General features: G+C 46.9%; 1 protein-coding gene across 1 annotated transcript in view; it reads right to left on the bottom strand.

Annotated features, from left to right (window-relative positions):
* The window catches only part of ATP5F1E (ATP synthase F1 subunit epsilon), a 558,621-nt gene that overhangs the window by 296,843 nt on the left and 236,822 nt on the right, over window positions 1-24,956 (bottom strand). The window lies entirely within an intron of this gene.

The raw sequence follows: 24,956 nt of genomic DNA, 5'->3' as shown, positions 1-24,956 counted from the left end.
TGTGCAGCCCAGGATTCTAGAGAGAGGGCACTGCTGGGGGGCTCAGGATTCTAGGGAGACACTGCAGGGGAGCTCAGGGTTCTAGGGAGAGGATACTGCAAGGGAGCTGGATTCCAGGAGAGGGCACTGCTGGGGGGCTCAGGATTCTAGGGAGAGGGTGTGGCTGCTGAGTTCTTGATAACCAGAGGCAGCAGTGATCACACCTGCAAGTTTTTAAAGCTTGTAAGACATCTCTGGGGATTGGGGATGTTCCGAAGGGTGGGGTTTCCTTCATTTTCTTTCTTACTTCCTTTCCTACCTTCTCCACCTGCCTTTTGAATAAAGAATCAGAGACCATCGGAGGCAGGGAATTGGACAAAGACAGGCCCAGCCAGAGAGCAAAGAGAAATTCAAGAAGAGGAGTAGGTTTGATGGCTACCTGATCTGAGAAAACCCGGGAGCCTCTTGTTTTAATTAAAGTCATTTTAGAGAGTTTTGACTTTGATGGATTGAGAGAGTTGGGTTTTTTTCTGCAGGATGTGGGGCAGCACACAGCAGGAGCTGCAGTATTCACTGGAGGCACTAACAGGACCTGGAGTCCAGGAGCCCGCTCAGGTGCCACGGAGGCCCCAGGCAGAGGAGGACAGCCAAGGACTTCCAGGAGCCATGGCAGTCCGAGGCCCAGACATGGCAGGCTTTTCTGGCATCTGGCTGGAGGAATGAAGGGGCAGTCTATGGATTTATGAGCAGGATTGGCTATGGAAATTGTAGGGCCCCTGGCTTAGAAGGATTAAGAACTTCAGATGGTTCATTAAACCACCATGAGCGTCAAGCCCTTCTGAGCCCAGGATCCTGTTCACCTGTGAAGGTTGCCTGCAGCTGAAGCCCAGCAAAAAAGGCTGTGGAGTCTGGAGACCTGGATTTGACACCACGTCCTTTAGGGAAACCAGGTTTAAACTCTCCCAGCCTCAATTTCTTTCTTTTACCTTTTATTCTCTTTTCTATGTCTTTGTCTATCTGCAAATATCTTTATTTTGAAAATTGTAAGTGATAGTTTTTCTGGGGATAGAATTTTAAGTTGCCAGTAGTAGCCCCTTAGTTGGAGGATGTTACTTCATTGTCTTTTGAGGTCAGTTATTGCTGGTTAGAAATTTTCTCTAAGACCAATCACTCTTCCTTCATGGGTTAATTTCTGGTGGCTTTAATGTTTTTCTCTTTATCCTAGACATTCTGCAGTTTCAGTATAAGGTCTTTCCATTCAATTTATACCAGTTAGAATTGGTTTGACTTTTCAATTGAAGGACCTCTCTCCCCTACTTGTTTCTGGAAGACTTAGTGTTCTCCTCCAACATTGCCACTCCACTGTTCTCTGGCATCTCTGGAGTGCCTGTTTAAACTTTACTTAAAATGCCTATTTTCTCCATTTCTCCTTTGCCTGCATATGTTGATATTTTCTTTTTTCCCCTATTTTTGAGTCTGAGTTTAGTATTGAAAACCCGGGGCTGTCATTAGAGACTGTTGTGGATTATCAAGGGGGGATATTTCTCCGGGAAGCTTGTTCCTGACTGTCAGTCAATCCATGGTGGTTCCTAGGATCTCTCCTTGCACAAGATGTGTGTGAGGAGCCCAGGACACACACGAATAAGTCTCCAATTTGTTCAAAGCATATGCCATCGTTTTAAGCCCTCAACATAACTCCATGATGTCTGTATTCTTCGTGTCCTCATTTTACGGATTACGAGGAAAACTGGGGCACACAGGGGTTACCAGCCTATGGCCACATAGCTAGAAATTGGTCCTCACCTGAACACATTGTGCCTACCTGTACTACTGTATAATTAGTTAATGGCAGGTGATGGTGAGGAATGAAGGCTCAGGATAATTTTATGGAGAAGGTATTTTTAATTAAAACATTGAACAAGTAAAACTCTTTGATTGAAAAATTGAAACTATGAAAACATTCTATGTAGGGACTTCTTGACCCCTCCCTGTCCTGTCCACCCTGCCTCACCTCCACCCCCAGATAACCACTATCACTACTGTCTGGAGTACCTTTTCATCTTGCATAGTGTGAGTAGGAGCAAACAGGAACATGTGGTCTTGCTTCTCACTACTTTCTCACGCAAGTTGGCCTGTAACACTGTTTTCCTCCAACACCACGTCTGCCACCGAGGGTGTGGGTTTTTTTCCTGACACCAAATACATGTTGTTTCCCACACCAGCTATCCAATTCTACAATACCAACCGAGTGTCCAACAACTGAACCCAATTCTGACTTTATCTACATGGAGTTAGCATCAGAGCCAGCAAGCTAAGGTCTCAATCCTGCAAGACTCTCCCTACTTCAGACACCAGCCACACAAGTGGGGTTCCCAGCTGATCCACATTTCTTCCCAGCCTACTATAAATTTGGGGATTCCATAAGCTAAGCGATACCCCCATGTTTGAGAACCCATCAGAACAATCCCCAGAACTCAGGGAACTACTGTGTATACAACTTCAGCTTTACTATAAAGAGTGTGACCCAGGAACAGCCCCATGGAAAACAGGCAGAGAATAAGGTCCTGGGAGAGGAGGTTTCCAGCCTCCAGTACATCCGTGTGTTCGCCAATGTCAAAGCTCCCTGAACTTACTTAAGGCTTCTTTATGGCAGTTTTGTTACCTAGGCCTGATTGATTAAATCATTGGCAATTGGTGACTGAACTCAAGCCCAGAGGTCAGGGGATGGAACAGAAAGTCCAAGGGCAGGGAGAAAGCTTTGTCCCCAGTTACTCCTATGCAAGTGCTGGCTCCATTGTGATTGGGCCAGCGTGGGTACTGTGTCCATCCTGAGCTAATCATTGGGCTTGAAGGTTACTGTGTAAGGAGTGGCCTAGGCTCTCATACTCAGCTTTTGGACCCAAAGGAAGTTTGGATGCTTTTCCCAGAGGAAGGGAAAATGGATAATGAGCAGCAAAACCCATCAAGGGCCCATGGCAGGTACCTGGTAACCCAAGAGCCTTGATTAGGACACTGTGCCTGTCTAGAATTACGTGGATTAAATGCTTCTTCCAAGAGAAGCCATGGATGGTTTCCATCAGTTTCCAGCCTCCAATATGAAATGCATCTCAACAGGCTTATTCAGATACTTCTTTCCAACCATTCACATTATCCATGTTTCTCACTAGAGAAGACCTGGTGACATCTTCTTTTATTTCTCTCTATAACCTGTGATCCAGCAAACAGCCTAATGTAAGTAGGGGAAAGAGATGATTTTTTTTTTTGAGACGGAGTCTCGCTCTGTCGCCCAGGCTGGAGTGCAGTGGCACGATCTCAGCTCACTGCAAGCTCCACCTCCCAGGTTCACGCCATTCTCCTGCCTCAGCCTCCCGAGTAGCCTGCCACTACTCCTGGCTAATTTTTTGTATTTTTAGTAGAGACAGAGTTTCACCGTGTCAGCCAGGATGGTCTCAATCTCCTGACCTAGTGATCCGCCTGCCTTGGCCTCCCAAAGTGCTGGGATTACAGGCGTGAGCCACCGCACCCGGCTGAAAGAGATGATTTAATGGGAAAATTGCATTCTGTTTTTGAAAGTGTCAGAGGAGACTTCCTTCCAAATCACAATGCAACAACAAGCCAGTGGCCAGTGAGCGAGTGACATCATGACAGGGATGCCCAAGAAATTATTATCACAACCATATCCCAGTCATACCTGAGGTCAGAGTATCTGGAGTTCAAAAGTTCAACCTTAAATATCTTAAGTATGCATTCACTTGGTTGCTAGGATCAAAAACCAGGGGAACCTTCTTCCTGGTAATTAATTGATTAACCTTGGGACCTGGAATCAGGGAGCCCTACTTATAGGTATAAGTTTCAGATAAGGAAACACCAGCCTGCATTGGAATTGCTATTGGACATTCTCCAAAGTGATTTAATAACAGAGGTACTTCCTAGTCGTTTGGGCAGCTTTAGATATGACTCGAGTTTAGAACTGTGGTGGGTGAGCCTTTTCTCTTGGTAAATATTAAGTCAGCATTAAAAGAAAAAAAAAAAAAAGCCAGTTCTTAAGAATCTCCTGTTTCCCAAGCACTTAAGTCGAAGTGAGGGTAACTCCTTCACAGGGCTATGAGGCCTTCCATAATCTGGCCCTTGTTCATCTCTACAGGCTCATGGCACCCGACTGCTCCTGAAACTCCAGCCACACAAGGCTCCTTGCAGCTGTCGGAATTCCTATCCACCTTGTAACCTTCAATTAGACTGTTTTTCTGCCTAGAATGCTCTTCTTTCCTCCCCTGCTACCTCCACATCCCCTGGCTAGCATAGATTCCGTCCCCTCCTGGTCTGGGTCCAGCCTCTCCATGGCTCTGTGTTTGATAGCATTTATCACAGGATGGCATGGCAGGCCATCGCCCACTGTCCAGTCTCAGAGCAGAGCCACACAGAAGCACAGTCCAGGCACCAAAAGGCAACTTGAAGGCTCTACTTAATCTCCCACATGCTGCGAAGGGAGCATGATCCATGCTTTGTAAAATTTTCCCGTTTTCTCTCTTGCTTGCTTCCTTCACCCCTGCAACTGCTGCCACCTCTCTCTTGACACCTTCATAACCATGTCTTGCACAATCCTACTGGAGAGCCTCTTGTCCTCAGCTCCTTTCCCCAATTCTACCTCCCGGAGGGTCTGGAGAACTGGCCCAGTGTGTAGAGATCCTCTGGGGTGGTGAGGAGGGTGAGGCAGTAGAAAACAAAGCCAAAGGGAGAGGAAGGCCCAAGGCTGGAGACCTCGTGGTTAATTTGTAAATAGTTTATCTTGTGCATACTTACTTTGTCACTTTAAAAAATAACTTGTCCCCTCTGTCTACCCCTCTTGGGAGGATAGAGTTGATATCTGTTGTGTTTGCTGCTATAATCTTAGTACTTAGACAAGTACTTAGCACTTGATTGCTCTCCATAAACATTTGTTGAGTGAAGGAAGACATGAAGATAAGCACCACATGGTCCGTGCCTTGAGGGACTCACAGTCTAGTGAAAAGGCAAGCAAACAAACAGACCTATATCGGCCCATGAGCTCAGGGACTGACAGAGTGCAACGGGACCCAAGGGGAAGCAGATTTCTGCTGGATCGGCGCAGTGTAGACACCTGCTACCTGACAAGGCTCTCCTGTCTGGAGATGTAGCCTCTAGGAGCCACCACATGTGTTCATCAAAAGGCATGCTGGTGTTTCTTGATTCAGACCAGTGCTAATTGTCTCCTCAGGGGAACTCGCAGTTCTCATTTTCTCGGCAATCGGGTGCGATGAGCCTGTAGAAGATGCTTTTCCAGAGCTGTTTTAAGACTTTTGCAGGCCCTGGGCGCAGTCATTTTCAGAAGTTGCTGGCCATGGCACGTCGATGCCATGAAAATGCAGATGCATCCCATGCTAGGTAATTATCGGAGGACTAAGATTTTCCAAAATGTTTACCATATTTCCTTGGAAAATTATGTGGAATTGGGCTCAGTAAAAGTGACAAAGATTTTATATATATATATGTATATATATATATAGAGAGAGAGAGAGAGAGACATGTATATATAGACTAGTCTATATAGATTATATATATATATAGAGAGATTTTATCTATATATATTTAGACATTTAGACTGAATCTTGCTCTGTTGCCAAGGTTGGAGTGCAGTGGCGTGATTTCAGCTCACTGCAACCTCTGCCTCCCGGGTTCAAGCAATTCTCCTGCCTCAGCCCCCACGAGTAGCTGGAATTACAGGTGTGTGCCATCACACCCGGCCAATTTTTGTAATTTTAGTAGAGACGGAGTTTCACCATGTTGGCCAGGCTGGTCTCAAACTCCTGACCTCAAGTGATCCACCCATCTTGGCCTCCTAAAGTGCTGGGATTACAGGCGTGAGCCACCGTGCCCAGCCGACAAAGATCATAATAATTTGAATTTTCTTATGATTTTAAAATGTTTTGATTTCATTAAGAGATTATTTATTTTGCTTGTGAGCACAAAATTGTACGCAACTCATATGGTTACATACTAATAGAGTCACAGTTGACTAGTTGACATAATGTTTTGTTTTGAAGGCGTGTAATGAGGCATTTATCAGTTTTATTTTGCAAGGTTGTTTTTGTTTTCGCCTTGCTTTGCTTTGTTTTGTATTTTAGAGCCAATGGATTCTATATCTTTTAGCCCTCAAACACAGGAACGCTTGGAAGGCTCCTAAGCCATAGCTTTGTTCCTGTTAGGAAGCGTCTGGGGCTAAAGCAGCTCTGGGCTGCCATATGGTTCTTTTCTATGTGGGTCCAAGTGTTGCCTAAATTCAAATGATCAATCAAGAGAGAAAGCAAAATGCTTGAAGTTTTGTTAGCTTTGTGTCAGTGAGCTATTGCTTTACAGCAGATCGCCCCAAAATTTAGTGGCTTAAAATATAACTTCCCTCCCACCACCCCCCATAAATCTATGCATTACCTGAATGTTTCTGCTCATCCAGGCTGAGCTGGGCTGATCTTGACTGGGCTAGCTGGTGCATCTGCAGTCAGCTGATAGCTTGACCTAGGACTGGCTGGTCTGGCATGGCCTTGGCTGGGGTGACTTGGCTCTGCTCCACGTAGTCACTCATCTGCAGAGTAGCCTGGCTTGCCCTCATGGTGGGAATGAGGGACCCAGCGGGTGAGAAAAAGGGTTACGTTCAGAGACTTGGGTCTCTGAGGCCTGGCTCCTGTATGTTCTATTATTTGAAGCAAGTCAAAAAGCAGCCCAGATTTTCAAGGGGCATGGGAATAAACTCTACCTCTTGATAGCAGGAGCCATAAAATCACATTACAAAGGGCATGGATGTAGAAAGAGGGGGAGAATTGGAGTTATATCTTCGTAACAGCTGACTAGCACATCTATCGTTTATTTGTTTCAATATTACAAGGAAATGTTTAGCCCTCACAGAAAGTATTCCTTTGCTATATTCAAATCCTGTCTGTTCTATACAATGTCATCAATGTTACCTTGATCTACGTCAAATGGCAATGATACAAAATGCACATTTGCTAAAATGCTCTTTTACCACATGGAGCGGCGTGGCATCGATGTGCATACACTGGCACTTGTGTTTTATCGGAAGCCTCGAAGGCCGGCGAGTGAGAGCTCGGGCTCCAGGCTCTGTAACTCTGGTTTTCACCAGTTGTTTTCTAGGTGTTGTTTGAGGAACTAAGCCTCTCTGAGCTCTAATACTTTTGCCACCCGGAGAAAGCAAGGTTACCTTCCTCATGGAGTCATTGTGAGCATTCAATGCACGTCAATGTTTGCTCTTATTGAGCCCAGAACCAAGTCTGTGTTCAGGGAAAGTTTGTTGAATGAATAAATTAATGATGCAAGCCCAGCTTTTCCAAGGGCAGAGAATCTGTGAGGAAAAGAAAGCATAGAAATGTAGGCACCCTTTTGGGGTCTCTTTCAGAAGAAAACTGCTTCCTCATCTCCTGTCTTATGTTGAGTTCCTGTGTTGTTATATAGCTAACAGGTGAGTAACCAAGACAATGGAAGGATGGGAAGAGGGCTTTTTCTCAGATCTCTAAAATGCTTCTTTCCCTCCATTAGAATAGTAAAGCCATGATGACAGCAAAGGGTGACAGAACATGATTGGAGGAGTCCCAAGCTCTTTTTGATCCAGGCTTGGATGGGGGTGGGCGGAAGCTCCTCTTCTGATCGACAGTCATTGCGGGAAGACAGATGGGACATAATTGTGGGGGCCCCATGGGAGAGATTTGAAATGTCTCAGGGAAAGAAGGGGCTGTGAAGGGATCCCCTGAGGACACTGGTAACATTTGCAGTGGGACACTTTGGCTCACAAGAAAGCTTCTGGCCATGGGAATTTCGGAGCCCAGATGGTGGGAAAATCCTCAAAAAACCTTGGGATTTGGGTCTCTGCAGCTGGGCAGCAGCTGTGGGCCTGGAATTAGAGCCAACCACAGGTGGTACCACCTGCTCCAGTGACCACATATTTCCCACCCTCGTCACGGAGGCCCAGCCATTTCTCCCTCAGAGTTTTGGGAAACGTGGAAGAAGAATGGGAGGAGACCATTTGTTGAAAGGATTAGGGAGATGGGTGTTCAGCCTGGAAGCCTCCCAGAGGCTCAGGGTTAGTTACCAAAAAAGCCCAGAACAGCAGAATTTGTGCTGTTTTCCCTGATGCCTCAATTAAATCATCCTCTGACGTCACATTTTCTGCACCTGCAGGGTTTGCGGTCAACACTTGGTAATGTGGACTCCATAAATTCAGAGTTTATAATTGTTCTGACAGGGCATGTGTTGGAGCTTTTTTTTTAAATTATCTATAAAAAAGCAAATTAAGAGCACAATCCTGACTGCATGGGATGTGCCCAGCCTTCTAACAGGAACAAACTCTTTCCTGGCCTTTTCAAAGTATCTGTTACCATGTAATAAATTAATAGGATAATTACAAATGGTTCTTTTCCAGGTCTACCAGATTTCTGATGGACCATACAGAATACATAAGTAATACATAAGGTCACACACATTAGCACTTTAAAGTAGCTAATTACAACCATTTCCATTATGATGCACATGGAAAAATGTCTTTACCCGCAATGAAACTGAATAGGTGTTAAGGCTCATGTCTAGAGTCAGGCGGCTTTGTTTTCTACCCCAGCTGGCCTGGTTGGTTCCTTAATTTCTCTGAGCCTCACTTTTTCCATCTGTAAAGCGGGAATGATCATATACCCAAGACTTTTCACCTGCAATGAAACTGAATAGGTGTTAAGGGTGCATGTCTAGAGTCAGGCAGCTTTGTTTTCTACCCCAGCTGGCCTGGTTGGTTCCTTAATTTCTCTGAGCCTTGCTTTTTCTGCCTGTAAAATGGGAATGATCATATACCCTAGGCCTTCTGCCAACAGTCAGCACCATTGTGCCAGGTGGACCACCGGAGGACTGCAGCATCATGAAAGATCCAAGATAGAGCCACCCAGCTAAGCCTCTCTAGATTTCTTGGCCTGCAGAAACTTTTAAGATAATAAATGCTTTTGTGTTCTAAGTAAATTAATACTACTTATAATGATACTGACACACGGCCGGGCGCGGTGGCTCAAGCCTGTAATCCCAGCACTTTGGGAGGCTGAGACGGGCGGATCACGAGGTCAGGAGATCGAGACCGTCCTGGCTAACACGGTGAAACCCCGTCTCTACTAAAAAATACAAAAAACTAGCCGGGCGAAGTGGCGGGCGCCTGTAGTCCCAGCTACTCGGGAGGCTGAGACAGGAGAATGGCTAAACTCGGGAGGCAGAGCTTGCAGTGAGCTGAGATCCGGCCACTGCACTCCAGCCTGGGTGACAGAGCGAGACTCCGTCTCAAAAAAAAAATAAATAAATAAATTAAAAAAAAAAAAAATGATACTGACATACAGGATTACCGAGGAAGAAATTCATCAATGCAGAGCAAGTGCTGAGTATGGTCTTAGCATACAGTAAGTGCACATACATGGTAAAGTAAGAAGTTTTACGCTAATGTGTGGAAGGAAAATGTAGACAAAATGTACATGCTCACAAATGGGAATTGAGGTAGGGTTGCCAAATTTAACAAATAGAAATCCAGGAAACCCAGTTAAATTTACATTTCAGATGAACAATACATAAAATATTAGTAGAAGTATGTTCTATGTAATAATGGGACATTCACTGAAAAATTAGCATGACTTACCCGAAGTTCAAATGTAACCGTGTTGTATATTTTATCTAGTAATCTAGATCAAGGCGATTTAGTTCCTCATGATCCAATGGGCATCTGTCTCTGATGTAGTTCATCCCTTTATTCCCTAATTGAAAAAATATAAATTTTTTAATCCTAAAATGAATTTTGGCATTTTTTTAAACCTGGTAATAACACAGAGGAATTTACATTCTCACAGCATAACAGTAGAAGTGTTAATTTGGAATGCTTATTATATAAACAGTCTGTCAAAATGACTGAAGAACTTGAAAATGTTCATACTCCAAGTTTTGATTACAAACATATTTACCATAATGTTACTTAAAATCACAAAACACCTGGAAAAAACCCACTGCTTAAATGATAGTAATAATCTGATATTTTCCTCTAAGTTTTCCAGCAAAAATCAAGACATCCTCTGAAGAATGTCAATGAAGATTTTGTTGGAGTGAAAAAAAATAAGCAATAAAAGTGTAGTCTTCTTGTTTGGCTATAGTCTGGCCTGGAATGGATATTTTGGAAGTGACTCCTCATGTGCAGGAAGGACTCTTAGGCCGTGTGTGTGGGCCTCTTGGCAGTTCAAAGCTGATTTACAGAGCATCAGCGCTGACTCCTTGACAGAGAGTCTGCGGGTCAGAGGAACTTGAAGTCAGAATGTGAGACTGAAGTCTCAGGAACACACAGAATTCATATCAATTTGCTTTTACACATAGCTTGTTAAGAAGAGCATGTTTGCCTAAAGTGGGGTGCTCCTCACAGATTCTGGGAGCACAGAAGAGCTCAGGAAATGCTGGGGACAGAGTGGAGGCTGCGCTGGGAGGACTCCGGTGTAGTTTCAATATCAGCATGGTGCCAGATTCTCTGTAGCGCCTTCTTTCTCCATGAAAGTGGCCAACTGTTGCTGAATCCTGGAATGTTGGATGGGTGAATGGGAGCCTGGCCAAGCCCCTGCTGGAATTCACAGCCTGATTCTGGGAACTGATGGGTTATTGATTCCTTGTGACATTGACTTGCATGAGCTGACACCCCTTGGTCTTTGGTTGAGGGCTCAAAGAGTTTAGGGCGAGGGTACCTAAGGACAGAGAAGATGGAGGAGGACAGCATGGAGTTCATCCCTTCCCTATCCACCCCTGTGGTGTGATTTCAGCCACTGAGGTTGATTGAGGTGGACTGTGAGCTCCACCCTCCAGCTAGGCAGACATGGGACCTACAGCAGGCAGGCAGGTGTCAGGCTTAGGAGAGGGCTCTGTGGTTCCTTCTGCTGCAAACTCCGGTGCAGCCTCAGGGCCAACTTCCCCACTTGGCACAGTGAGTACAGGGCCTAGGGCCCATGAAACTTTTAGGGTCCTATGAAAATGTTTTAATTTCTTCTTTCTTTCTTTCTTTTTTTTTTTTTTTTTTTTTTGTTGAGACAGAGTCTCGCTCTGTTACCCAGGCTGGAGTGGGGTGGCATGATCTCGGCTCACTGCAACCTCCGCCTCCTGGGTTCAAGCGATTCTCCTGACTCAGCCTCCTGAGTAGCTGGTATTACAGGCACCCGCCACCATGCCTGGCTAATTTTTGTATTTTTAGTAGAGACAGCGTTTCTCTACGTTGGCCAGGTCTTGAACTCCTGACCTCAGGAGATCCGCCCACCTCGGCCTCCCAAAGTGCTGGGATTACAGGCGTGAGCCACTGCACCTGGCCAAAAATGTTTTAATTTCTTTTAAAATCAGATGAAAAAGTGAACATTGTAATAATAATAGATATGGATCTCCTCCATAATGAGATGGGCTGTGTGACCTTGGGCAATTTACTTTGCCTCTCTGGGCCCCTGTGTGCCTGTCTGTAGTTAAACAGACCACCTCATCTCTGGGACTTCAAAAGAGGAGAGGACGGTCAGCAGGGGTGGCCTGCTCAGAAGGGCCATACTTTGTCCCCAGCACCCCTCAATAACTCCAAGCGCAATGCCACCCAAGACCTCACAGCCAGGCCTTCCAGAGTCCAACAAACTCATGTCCCATGAACACAGCTCGCTCCCTTGATCTATGTGCACCTGGGGATGCTGGTGGCTGGGAGGTGAGTTCACGAGGCCTCAGATCCGCCCCTGAAGTCAGTACTGTCATTCACCCATTCTACAGACGAGGATACAGAGGCCTGGGAAGAGTCAGCAAGGACAGAAGCTGGGTTCACAGCCCCCCAGGCCAGCTCTGTGCCTCTGGGCTTGAGAAGACTGGACAGGAAGAATATAGGAAGCTCTGAGAAAAAAGAACTGAAACTGCGCCAAGAGTCAAGGACCCGCTGCCTCCTCAGACGTGCAGCAACCTGACAACATCCATCAAAATTAAAAGCACGTGCACCCTTGACTTCACAATGGCCTTCTAGGAATTTACCCTCCCAACGCACCAGTGCACGTGTCTAAGATACAAGGCTCTGCCGTAGCAGAACTGCTTCTGGCAATGAGTTTCCAACCGCCCACAGCCCCAGCCTCAAGTGAGGAGGCAAAACTCCACAGCAGGTTGGCACGGGCTGAGCTGTGCCCCTCCACTCAATGCAAATATTTCCTGGACCAAAATGGAACTGCGCCAGGGACCAAGACAGCCAGGACCTCCTCCACACCATGGAAGCGAATACGGAGAGAGGTCCCAGTGGATCCACCAGAGAACAGGAATGTCCATCTCATCTTTCAACTAGAGTGGGATCCAGTGCAAACCAGCACACACAGGAGGATCTACTGTCGTTGCTGGAATGTAAGATGGACATACCATGTGTGTATATGTGGGAAACTTCTAGAAAATGCAATGCTGGGGTGAAGGAGGTAGGAGGCTTTTTCTTCCTACTGTTATGTCCTTCAGTCATGGTCCATTTGGTTTTGCACTATCATGAGCACATATTATTTAATACTTAATAAAAAAAGAGTTTGAATTTCAAAACTTCCATGAGCAGCTCTGAAGTCAGTGGGTCAGAGGGGGTTCCCTGCTCACTCCTGGAACAGACCCATCCACCCCTGGCCACCTTCCTGGGCTCTGCAGGAACCACATTCATGCCAAATTTGGACACGGCTGTGGGTTATATGCTCTTTACACCAGTGCTGCTGGACATAAACTTGGGAATCCTTTTTATGGAGGAGAGGGACCAGGAAGGCAGAAGTGCCCGGGGCCCAGGCACGTTACCTTCTCAGCAACTGCTGTACTGTGCACATTTGTTTTATTGTGGAAGTTCTGCAAGAAGGTGGAGGAGGCTTGTCCAGAAAAGGCTGGCGGGGCCAGAGGATGGCCAGTGGACCTGCTATCTGCACTCCTGGAGATGACCATGGGGAGCCCCAGAGATTCTACCCTTGTGGGTGGGGGTAGGAGCAGCACGTCAGGTCTGATCAATGTTAACTCTCCTTTAATTGCACATGCAGGCTGGGATCATTCAGAAGAGACTTTAATATTTGAAAGCAGCATTTCCGTTTTCTTCCAAGGCAGTGTTAATCCACAACTAGCAGGAGCCAGCCCTTGCCCCAGACATGCATGGGCACCATCTTTGCCAGCACTGCCTGCAGAAGCCTGAGTGCTCTAGGCTGGAAACCTGGCCCCACTCCTCTGAATGTCCATGGCAAGTCCTTTGATCACTGCTTCGGTTTCCCCATCTGTACTGTGGGATGGTTGTGAGAACTAAATGAGATAATGCATTATATGTGCTTAGAATAACGTGTGCTAGGCACATGTTATCAATAAAAATAATGAGGAGGCAGAGACAAGAAGAAGGGGGTCTGCTTTGCAATCTTTTCATGTGTCTGCTATGAAACAATGTCACATCCGTCACCATGGGCGGCGCCATTGTGTGGAGCATAAGTCACTTCGGGGCCTTTCTAAATCTCGATGGGGATGCAAGCTGGCTGCAGAAGGACCCTCTGGGTTGCTGAGGCGTGCCCTGTGTCAGACTGTGTGGCCCAGAGATGTCATCTTTGCAAAGAATGATATGCTGCAAGAGAAGAGATGGGACGCTGATGAGTGGGGAGGATGTCAGGGTTCAGCTATGTGGCGACAAACTCACTTTGTAGCAAAACAACATCTGCACCCAGCATGGGGAGACTGAGGGTGTTTGCTAGGGAGCAGTTGGGGAGGTGGATCCTGATGAAAAGGAAGTCTTCCAGCCAGTTCTTCCAACAGCTCCGAAGGACACCAGAGTAAAGACGGCCTTGTGGTAACAATTATGCAGAGCCGAGGGAGTGAGCCGTGGCACTCTGGGGATGGTCCTCGCTTTCTAGAGGCTGATCCTATGGGTAGTGGCATCCAGGAAGCCTTCTAGAGTGTGGTCAAAGCTCTAAGAGATGAGAAGTTATTGCAAGAGCCCTAGGGGGCTAATCCATTCGAGAAACCACAGCACATGTGGCGATTAAGCCTGCAGGCCTCCGGAGGGGCGTTGGGTGCAAACCCGGGCTCCTAACCAAAAGGCCTTTTGACTTGAGGCAAGTAATTCAACCTGTCTGTGTGCTGGTTTCCTTCTCTGCAGTTCTCGTGAGGGTTCGATGAGATGATAAGTGTTTTAAAAGCAGGTGCAAGCTCCCCGTGATCATTCTTCTGCCTCGGTATCCCAGCGGGCATTGAGAAGGCTGCTTGGAGGAAGGAGCCCTTGAATAGGGCCTCAAAGGATGAGGAGGTGCACCCTGAGATGGAGGGGCATCTAGGCAGAGGGGAAGCATGTATGCAGTCCCACGGCTAGGATTTGGGAGTGGGGCGTGTGTGAGTGTGTGTGTGTGAGTTTGTGCATGTGAATGTGAGTATGAGTATGTGTGCCTGTGCGTGTATGTGTGTGAGTGTGCATGCATGTGTGTGCTTGTATGAGTGTGTATGAGTCTATGTGTATGTGTTTGAGTCTGTGTGCTTGTGTGTGTGTGCATGTGTTTGTGTGTGGCCTGTGTGTATGTGTGTGTGCTTATGTGAGTGTATATGTGTGCTTGTGTGAGTGTGCATGTGTATGTGTGTGTGAGCGTATGAGTGTGTGGGTGGGTGTGCATGTGTGAGTGTATGAGTGTATGTGTGTTGTGTGTGCATGTGTGTATGAGGGTTTGACTGCAGGCATGTGTAGTGTATGTGTATGTGCTTTGTGTGCTGGTGTGAGTGTATATGAGTGAGTGCATGCTTGTGTGAGTGCGCATGAGGGTGTGTATAGGAATGTGTGAGTGTGTGAGTGTATGAGTGTGTGCTTGTGTGAGTGTGTGTGCACGTAAGTGTGCATGTGTATGAGTGTGTGTGCACGTGTGTGTGTCTGTTGCTAGGGGAGAGGACTTAGCATTAGTGAGCAGCAGGAGACAAAAGGGGAAGCAAGTTTGGGGTTCATGCAGTCACATGACAGGCTCTGGGGCTTCCTCTGCAGGCCTTAGGGAACAATCCTGGTTTGGAAGCACTGAGGCTGAGGTGGTGGTGACAGGTCCTCACTTGGTTTCACCCTGGGGGTGTGGGTGGGCACAGGAACAATAGCCGAGCAGGCAAGAGGGGACAGAGGCTGCGTGCAGGGCCTCAGCGGCCTAGGAGGCTGCTATCCTAGCCCGGCCCTCCCGCAGCGCCTGTGTGCTCGCAGGAAAATCCTCCTCCTGAGAGATTTATGGCTGGTGGCTGCGACAGCTCTCCTGTCCTTTGCAGGGGAGCTTGGCTGCTCCTGGCTTGGGCTTAGGCAGATTTCAGTTCTCTCTCGGAAAGTCCAGAGCCTGTCAGCTGGGCAGAGCTTTGGGGCAGCCCCAAGTTGCTCTGTGAAACAAGGTGCCACCAGGCAGCCAAGGTGACAAGGGGCCTGTCATCTGACAGGGGTGGTTGGATTTGAAGGAGGTCACTGGACGTCTCTGCAGATGGTCCGGGGCCCTAGCATGTGTCCTCCTCCCATCTGCACCTGGTCTGGCCCCGGCAGCTGCGTGTGTTGTTGGGGACGGAAATGAGAACAAGGAGTGCCCTCTTGGGGATGCCGTGAGGGTGGCACAGCATCTTCTTTGCGCTGGGCCCATGTCGCCTCTTTGCCAGGTATGTGAGCTGGCTCAGACCTGTGGGGAGCAGACACTTCGGCATGTGCTTGGAGACATGGCTTTCGACACTCGCCGTACTTTACTGAGCTCTGTGCACTGGCACTGGGCTGTGCACTCAGCTCATCTTGTCCCACTGAACCTCACTACAGCCCCCTGGGGACGGGATGATCGCTGGCTCCCTTTTGCAGATGTGGGAACAGGGGAAAGTAGTAAAATTCAGGAGGAAGTGGGAGAAGGTTGACTTGGACTTTGGACCTTTGTCTTGAGAGCCCACAAGCTTGGCCTTGTCACCATTTTGAGAGCTCAGAATCAAGCAAGCCTCCTGATGTGTGGAACTCTAGGCTGGCTATCATTCATTTTAGGCTGGCTGTCATTTATTCTAGGCTGACTGTCATTCATTCTGCCCCTTGACCAGAGCAAGCCCCAGACCAGCCTGTATTCAATGGGCGAGGGTTTCTCAGCCTCGGCACTCCTGACATTTTGTGCAGCTTGTCCTCTGTGGTGGGGCCATCCTGTGCATTGCGGGGTGTTCAGCGGCATCCCTGACCTCGACCCACTGGATGCCAGTAGGTCCCTTTGGTGACAACCAAAGATGTCACCTCAAGGGCATAGTCACTTCTGGCCGAGACCCGCTGCTTTAGGGAAAGGCTAAGATGACCTAGAAATGTCACCAGTTTCCCCTTTTCCTCCAACCCCAGCCCTAGTGCCAACCCCCTCTGCTGTCCTAACCTGCTGACAGTGAGCTCTCAGATTCTGTCGCCTGCATAAGTGTGAGCCTCCATCAGCCTGGAGGGACAGTCCTGGAAGTGGACCCTTCTACCTGCCTTTCTGGTCACTGGTGCTGCCTTGAGCAGAGTGCCTGTGAGCTTTGGGGGATTGGAATGAGCCTTCAGCACCTCCTCGTACCACTCTAGCAAGCCTTGGGTCACACTCAGCTAAGTTGTCTGAGGGGTTGAGAGGGTGACAAGATCCCAGAGATCTTGAAAGTTGTCTGCAGAGCACTGGTGAGAGCATGGGGACGTGGGCACCCCAACACTCTGCTGGCAGAAGTCAGAACAAAGCCTCCCGTCATCGGAGCTGGGTCCCGGACTTGAAGCTCGTGTATTCTTTGATCCAGCTGTTCACCTCTGGAAAGAATCCCACAGAAGTGTAGGCGTGTCTGCTGAAGGCTCTTCATCCCCGTCACTGTGTGACAGTGTGAGGAAGAGGAAATGAATGCTGAACAGCAAAGATACAAAGAAGAAAAGCCAGTGGCTGCTGCACAGGTGAGGATAGACTGGTTACCAGTCTCTATGGTTTTACTCTCTCCCTGTAGCCATACAGTTAGCAATGTGACTTCCTGGCGTCTCCCATCAAGAAGTGCAGCCCTTGAATACAGGCTGGTCTGGGGCTTGCTCTGGTCAAGGGGCAGAATGAATGACAGTCAGCCTAGAATGAATGACAGCCAGCCTAAAATGAATGATAGCCAGAGTTCCACACATCAGGAGGCTTACTTGATTCTGAGCTCTCAAAACCCTGTCTGGCTGCCATGAGAACAAGCCTGGACTGGGCTGCAAAGGGTGAGAAACCAGGAGGAGGAGAGCCCAACTGTCCCAGTCAAGGCCACCCTCGTCTTCTGACAGCCAGCCAAACCCCAAACACGAGAGAGAGCCCAACCAAGTACAGCAGCGTTGTACATCTGAACTACACCTGACCACAGATGAGGAAGCCCAGAGAGTTTAGCAGAGCCACGCTGCTGACCCCCAGACTCACAAACAATAATCAATGTGTCTTGTTTCATAACATCAAGTTTGGGGCTTGTGTGTTATGCAGCAAAAGTCAACTGATAAACAGTAAATAGATAAATAGATCAAGGCTCAGAGAGAAGAGCTGGTTTGCTCGAAGTCACATTACTAGTTGGTCTTGGATCCAGAGTGTAGACCCTGGCCCTAGTGGAGTCAGTTACCATAATAACATAACCAGAGTCAATAAGGGGTTTAATGGAACAACCTTAAAAAACTTCCAGTAGAAATAAGCTTCACATCATGACTGCACGTGGCCCAGAATCTCTGCAGTGGCCCTCAGCTCCCAGGCTGAGCAGCAAGAGAACATCCAGGCATGTTTATAGCTCAGACTCTATTTCTTAGCACTTTGTGGGGGCTCCTGGCTCATGGAAATGAACATCTTGGGCTGTACTGAGGCAAGAGAAATCCAATAGAGGCAAGGATTCCAAAAGCAGCTCTAATACAAGTAACAGCAAAGCTTCCTTCATGGAACACATGGCTGGGAGGACCTCGCAATTCTACAAAGGGAAGGCTCAGTGGGAGAGATGTGGATGCTCTTCCCCAATTTGGGGGCTTGATCCTAGAGAGCCAAGGCTGTGCATCGCAAACAGAGGCCTTGGGGGAAAGTGGGCGGCTGAGTAGCAGCTTGGACTCAGTGCCATCCTGTAGAACTTCCCTGTCTCAGCTTTCCCTTGGTAACATAGGGGTAATAATTATCCTTCCCCACTAGGCAAAAAAGCAAGAGAACAGTGTTCCTGAAAGATAAATAGGCTGTACAGAAAAGTGTAGCACAGGGGTCAAGTCTGTGGACTTTATTTCAGGTATGGTTCTTGCCTCTTAAGAGCCGTGTCAACCTGGATACGTTGCTTAACTTTTGGAACCTTGTTTCTGTCATTGGAAAAGGGAGGGAGCATTTGACCATGAGAATACAAGGACAGTGATCATGGACAGAGCCCATGGTAAGCCTCTTCCCCAAATTCCCCTACCCTAGTGCTTTAGCCCAGGACCTGTCGTGTTATAGGCTCTGGATAAATCGTGGCTGAATTCACTGAAAAAAATAGTCACCATTCACTGAATACCTACTACATGACAAGTACTTTAAATACCATATCATCAGAGCTTTCCAAAGAAACAGACTGTATTCATTCGTTCTCACACTGCTAATAAAGACATACCTGAGGCTAAGTAGGTTATAAAGGAAAGAGGTTTAATTGACTCAGAGTTCAGCATGACTGGGGAGGCCTCAGGAAACTTACAGTCATGGCGGAAGGGGAAGCAAATACGTCCTTCTTCACATGGCGGCAGGAAGAGAAGTGAGAGCGAAGTGAAGGGGGAGGCCCCTTATGAAACCATCAGATCTCACTTACTTTTACCGTATGGGGGAAACTACCCCCATGATTTAATTATCTCTACCTGGTCCTGCCCTTGACACATGGGGATTATTACAATTCAAGATGAGATTTGGATGGAGACACAGCCAAACCATATCACAGACCAAGTAGGATATACATACACATATAATGAACCGGCTCCCATGACTGTGAGAGTTGGCAGGTCTGACCTTTGTAGGGCAGGCCAGTAAGCTGGAAACTGAGGTAGTATTTCTATGACAGTCTCAAGGCAGAATTCCTTCTTATTCAGGAAACCTCAGTTTTTGCTCTTAGCTCCTTCAACTGATTGGCTGAGGATCATCCCCATTACTGAGGGTAACCTCCTTAAAGTCAACTGATTGCAAAGGTGAGTCATTTCTACAAAGTATCTTCACTGCAACATTTCAATGAGTGTTTGGCCGAACAACTGGCACCATAGCCTGGCTGCTGGATTCTGGCTTGTGCTGTTGGGTGACAGCCAAGACCACCTGTGCTCCTTCTCTTCAAAGGTGTGCAGAGAAGGAGCAGGTTTGAGGGGCCATTATCACACACCTCAAATGCTAAAGGCAGGCCATTTCCACACCACGGCACCATTTCCACAAATGTGCTTTATAAGCAGCTTATTTTGTGGCTAGTGATTCCCTTCTGGGGGGAAATTGCCTCCTCTCTCTCATTCTTTCAAGATTGATCAAGATCAGATGTGTGTGTGTGTGTGTGTGTGTGTGTGTGTGTGGTGGGGGTGGTGAAGGGTGACTGGTTAAAGATGTGAATTTAGACCCCAGCTCCATTCCAGAGCCAACCAAGTTGTAATTCACCCTGAGCTTTCCCTAATATTAGGTTTGTGCAAAAGCAATGGCGGTTTTTGCCATTAAAGTAATACCATTAAAATAAAGGCAAAAACGGCAATTGCTTTTGCACCAACCTAATAGCATAGAGTCAAATGTCAAAATCCCAGGCCAGCAGCAAACAGTCCCTTGCTGCTCTCCCAGTCTCCCTGGGCAGTGGGACCCACAAGCACAGCCCCCTCCTCCTGAATGCCATTCCGTGGGATTCTGGAAAGTCCAAAGGGATGATCTGGGGCAAAGACTCACCCATGGCCCGGCACCAAGAGGGCTGGAATAGTAGGTGCCTGAGGCCTGGGTCCAGGGCTTGCTTCCAAAATTGCACTCCAGGCTCTCTTGACTTTGGGATAAAAGACCAATTCTCTGATAAGGCTTGTGATATTGATTTTTAAAAAGTCAAAAGAAGAATATTTTTTGATACAAATAATGATGTGAAATTCAAATTCTGATGTCCACAAATGAAGTTTTATTGGAACACATTCATGCCTGTTCATCTGCCGATTGTCTGTGGCTGCTTTCTTGACACCATGGTAGAGTTGAGTAGTTTTAATAACCATGTGACTCACAAAGTCTAAGATACATACTACATGGCCTTTTACAGAAAGATTTCCTGTTCCCCCCACCCCCGTTTAGAATTGTGCAGCCTTCCTTGCTGGTTATTAAATAACCACCACCCTGGGCTCCCAAAAGCCCGCTTCTAACCCTCCCCAGGAGCCTTCAGGACCTCTCCCAATCTATGGATAAAGCTTGTCTGTCTGGAGAGCTCTGGAACCCTGTGAGAGTCTACACATGTGTTGTTCTCACTGATTGTGCCCACTGTGTACGTGTGCATTGTAGTTGGAATCCCATCCCTGATTTTCTCACTGCTCCTTCAAAAATGCTTCCTCCCTGCCTCAGAGTCTTAGCCCATGCTGTTACCTGTGCCTGGGATATGCTTCCCTACGTCTCCACCACCATGCACCCAGTCTGCGAATTCCTTCTCATCCTCAGATCTTGTCTGAAGTATCAAGAGGGCCTCTTATCCTCCAACATTAGGTCAGGTCCTTCATTACACACTTTGGAAGGTCACTGTGCAGCCACACTTAAGAAGTAGCCGGTCATCCTCCATCTCCCTGAGGGCACAGTATCTACATAAACTATTTGTAATTCTTCTGCATGGGAGATTTATCTCTACTCTCCAATTTATTTACTTATTCAATCATTTATTTAATCAGTATTGTCTGTGGTCTTATGGATATTTACTTTTACTTTGGGTTACGATTCAATAACATTTTATGTATTTTATTGCACAAATTGTCCCAACTTTGGCCACGGGGAGCTCTTTCAGCTGGCTCCTGTGTCCTTTTGACATAGTCTCATTGTTGTTAGTGGGACTTTTATTATTTGCTTTACCATTTCCTTACTTTCTGGCACTGTAAGACCCCAAGGTCATCTTGTATCAGTCCTACAAGAAGCTACTTTCCCAAGGATCCTTTGTTCCTTTTACTGGACAATGATATTAGAAACCAAGATCTGGGTGCAGGTGGGCTCATTGCTATAGGGATGCTGTTGCTCGTAGACCATCTCAACTGACAGAGTAAGGGAATCCGATTGTGCATATTAACCTACATATATGCACAGATCTACAAATATTTTTATTTGGAACCACCTGTATCCATGTAAAGCTCAACATGAGTTCATACTGATGTCTCCAACCCTAACCCAGACTGAAGCTGGCAGGCTCCAGGGTCATCCAGACATACTTGGGGCCTCTGTAAGGGGCTAGATTGGATCCTGGGTATGTACTGAGTTTCATAAACAGCATCGCATCTCAGCACAAATGTTTATCTGCCCCTGTGGGTGTCTACTACAGGTTAATGAGGCACAGGAGAGTGGAGAGGGCTTGGAGCAGAACTGTTCTTATTCCTGCTCTGTTGCCTGCTAGCCCTGTGGCCTTGAGCCAAGCATGTAACTCCTTCAAGCATTAGTTTGCTCATCTTTAAAGTATGGAGAAATAATAATCATAGTACTTGCCTTAAAGTGTTGTGGTGAGGATCAATAAATTAATTCATTTCATTAGAACAGTGACTGGCGCACAGTAAGGGCCCTGTGGAATGTCAAAAATAATGATATTGATGATGATAATGATAATAGTGATGGATGATGATTATGGTGATGATTGGTGATGATGAGGATGATGATATTGATGGTGATAATGATAATGATGGATGATGATTATGGTGATGATTGGTGATGATGATTATGACAATGATAATGGTGATGACTGATGTTGATAATGAAGATGATGATGATGGTGATTGATGATGACAGTGATGATGATGACAATGATGGTGAGGATGATGGTGGGGATGATAATGAGGATATGATGGATGATTATGGTGATGATTGATGATGGTGGTAATAATGATGATGATTGATGTTGATAATGAAAATGATGATGATGATGATGGTGATGATAACGATAATTAATGATGATGGTGATGATGAGCATCATCATCTCAGGCTATTGGGGCCTGCGATATTGGGGTTACACTTGGAAGAAATTTATGACTTTCACCTTGGGAGTATTTATTTGGCTCATATGCTATTGCTGAGTGGGCCAGGAAGCATGTGCAGAACTGGAAATTGAGAACTTGAAGTTTGTTTTTGGTTAAGTTCCCCAGAAGCGGCCCCTGCGATGAGGGTTTGAGCACAAGTGATTCATTAAAGGGGCACTCCCCCAAAAAACTGATCAGGTAGAGATAGAAGGTACAGAGAGAAACTGGAGAGGGAAGGGGAAGAGACCAAGGAAAGGTGAGGCTTCACCTGAGTCCCAGCTTCAGCCTGAGCCTGTGGGGAGCTCTGGATCATGAACTTTATCTTGTGGTTCGTCTTGCTCAAGACAAAGGAGCTGGGCTTCTGCATTTCTGCATCATTCTGCCCTTGGCTCTGACCTACCCTGGGAGATGAGGGTTTGAGAAACCAGACTCCCAGGCACTCCTGACCCTCAGTCCAAGTGAGCCATTCCAGTAGCACAGGCATCATCCTCTAAAGAAGACTGACACTGTGAGCTGTTAGGAGCAAACACACAGAAGCCGGGTGGCGGGGGGTGGGGAGGGGACACACATTAGGGGGATCAGAGGCATGCGGGTGCAGCACTAATATGTCTGTGCACCACAGAGTTCACATCTACTCTTCCAGTAACGGCATGTGATCTCGAGCAAGACACTTTGTATAGTCACTCACTCAAATGTTTTCAGGCACTGACTCCATGCCAAGCACAGTGGGTAGGACTCCTTGGAAGCTGAATGTCCAGCATGTGCATCTGACTGACTGACAGCTGTCACGTGTGTGACACTGGGGAACCGCCTGGAGCCCGGGGTCCTCCCCCTCACAAGAGAATCTATTGGAATTCCAGGAAGTGATTTTGTTTAGACAGGTAGCCCTGAGCCTACTCTAAATTCATTTGAAAAAGTGAATCTTCACACACTTTGGTATTTCTTGAGTGACATTTTCTTGCACCTCACTACATGGTTACACCAAGTTTACCATAGGACTCTGGTCCGGGGAGCCTCGGCTCCCCCATCTGTAAAGCTCAGGGCTTAGATTAAGAGATCATCAAAGCTGCTTCTAGCACTGACTTTCTAGGACACTGAGTTAAAACAAACATGAGTCAAGCAGTTGATTAACCCCAGGTTCTATTTTTCCATTTGAACACTGAAGGTTTTTCCTAGTGGATCTTAAAAACAAACTCCGGAAGGGCCTTTTACCTTTTCCAGGGATAATGTTGTAATCTAAACAAATATGTAAGAAGCAAAAAACAGAAATGGTGAGATGAGAGTTTAATGTAGCGTGCTCGAGGCCCTGGATGATTTATCACTGTCCTCGCAGACTGCACAGCTTCACAATGAGTTCATGAACGTGTCTCTCCTCTCCTCCCCCAAGGATCTTTGGCCAAGCAGGCCCCTTTAACGGAGAAACCATTGAACAGGCCAGAAAAGGTATGGGTCTGTGGGCCACCCAGGAGGCAACCCAGCCCTTGAAGATGTCAGCGAAGACACAGAGACTCAGAGAAGGGCAACTTCAGAGTTGGCCTTTGGTTCTTTTATAGGAATTCCTCCCCGCAGGCTGCCCTTTCAGGGCATGGTAGTGTGGACAAATCCACTGGACCAGGTCACTGTTTCACAGCTATCGGGGTGACCCTGAGCCAATCAAAGCAAAGTACATAAGCATCATGGCAGTGGAGTCCAAGAACCATCTGGGTCATCCCCACACCCACCCCTGTCCCTGTCCCACCATGTCGATTCTCATCTTAAACTCATCTGTTGCATCTTGCACTGCGCCTTCATAACCTTACCCAGTGGCAGATCATAAACAAATGACTCATGTGCTTGTATCTTTAGTGCCCATCTCCTTCCCCATGAGACTTGAACTTCTTGGGATAGGGATTCATTCAGTGCATAGAGAGATGAGGGCTCTGGGAAGGTTTCCAGGAGACAGTCCTTGGGGGACCTTGGGTCGTGTTACTTCACATCTTCTCATCTGTGAAGTGAGGCTAATAATAGTCCCCATCTCAGAGGTGTTCTTACTATTTTTATTTTAGAGATGAGGAATTTGCCATCTAAAATGTGATAACCACCCATCTGAATTATTGCCAAGTCATCAAGTTATCCATAAATCATCCATCTATCCATCATTTATCTTTTCTCCCTCCCTCCCTTCCTTCCATCCAGCCATCAAACCATCCATCCATCCAACAGTCACTAAGTATTTTATGATGGAAGGCTGTGTATGAGGCTCTTGGGAACACAACAGTGATCCTTTCAGGAGATCTTTAGCTAATCATAGTGGGAAAAGATAACCAAATAAATACCTATATTTCAACCCAGTCGGATTAAGAGTGCTAACAGAGGATTTTGGAGCCCACAAGAGGGAGGGGCCTATTGTCCTGAGGGGAGGTGGTAGCTGGCTAGAGGGAAGCAGGCAGGAGAAGCAAATTGGGTGAGTCTCATGTGCCAGATCGTGGAGTTGGACCCAACTTGTTAGCCCAACGAAACTCTAGTGCAGGCCTTAGATAAGTGAAACTAAGTTTTAAGAGTGAAAAAGAAACAAAAAAAAAAAGAAAAAGAAAAATGAGCCGGGTGTGGTAGCTCACGCCTGTAATTCCAGCACTTTGGGAGGCCAAGGCAGGAGAATTGCTTGAACCCAGGAGTTCAGGACCAGCCTGGACATCATAGCAAGATCCGGTCTCAAAAAAAAAAAAAAAAAAAAATCAACCAAGCAAGGGTGGTGCATGCCTGTAGTCCTAGCTACTTGGAAGGCTGAGGTGGAAGGATTGCTTGAGCTCAGGAT

This window comes from Macaca thibetana, chromosome 10 (assembly GCF_024542745.1).
Source record: "Macaca thibetana thibetana isolate TM-01 chromosome 10, ASM2454274v1, whole genome shotgun sequence".
Lineage (NCBI taxonomy): Eukaryota > Metazoa > Chordata > Mammalia > Primates > Cercopithecidae > Macaca > Macaca thibetana.
This window is presented reverse-complemented; position numbering and strand designations above follow the sequence as displayed.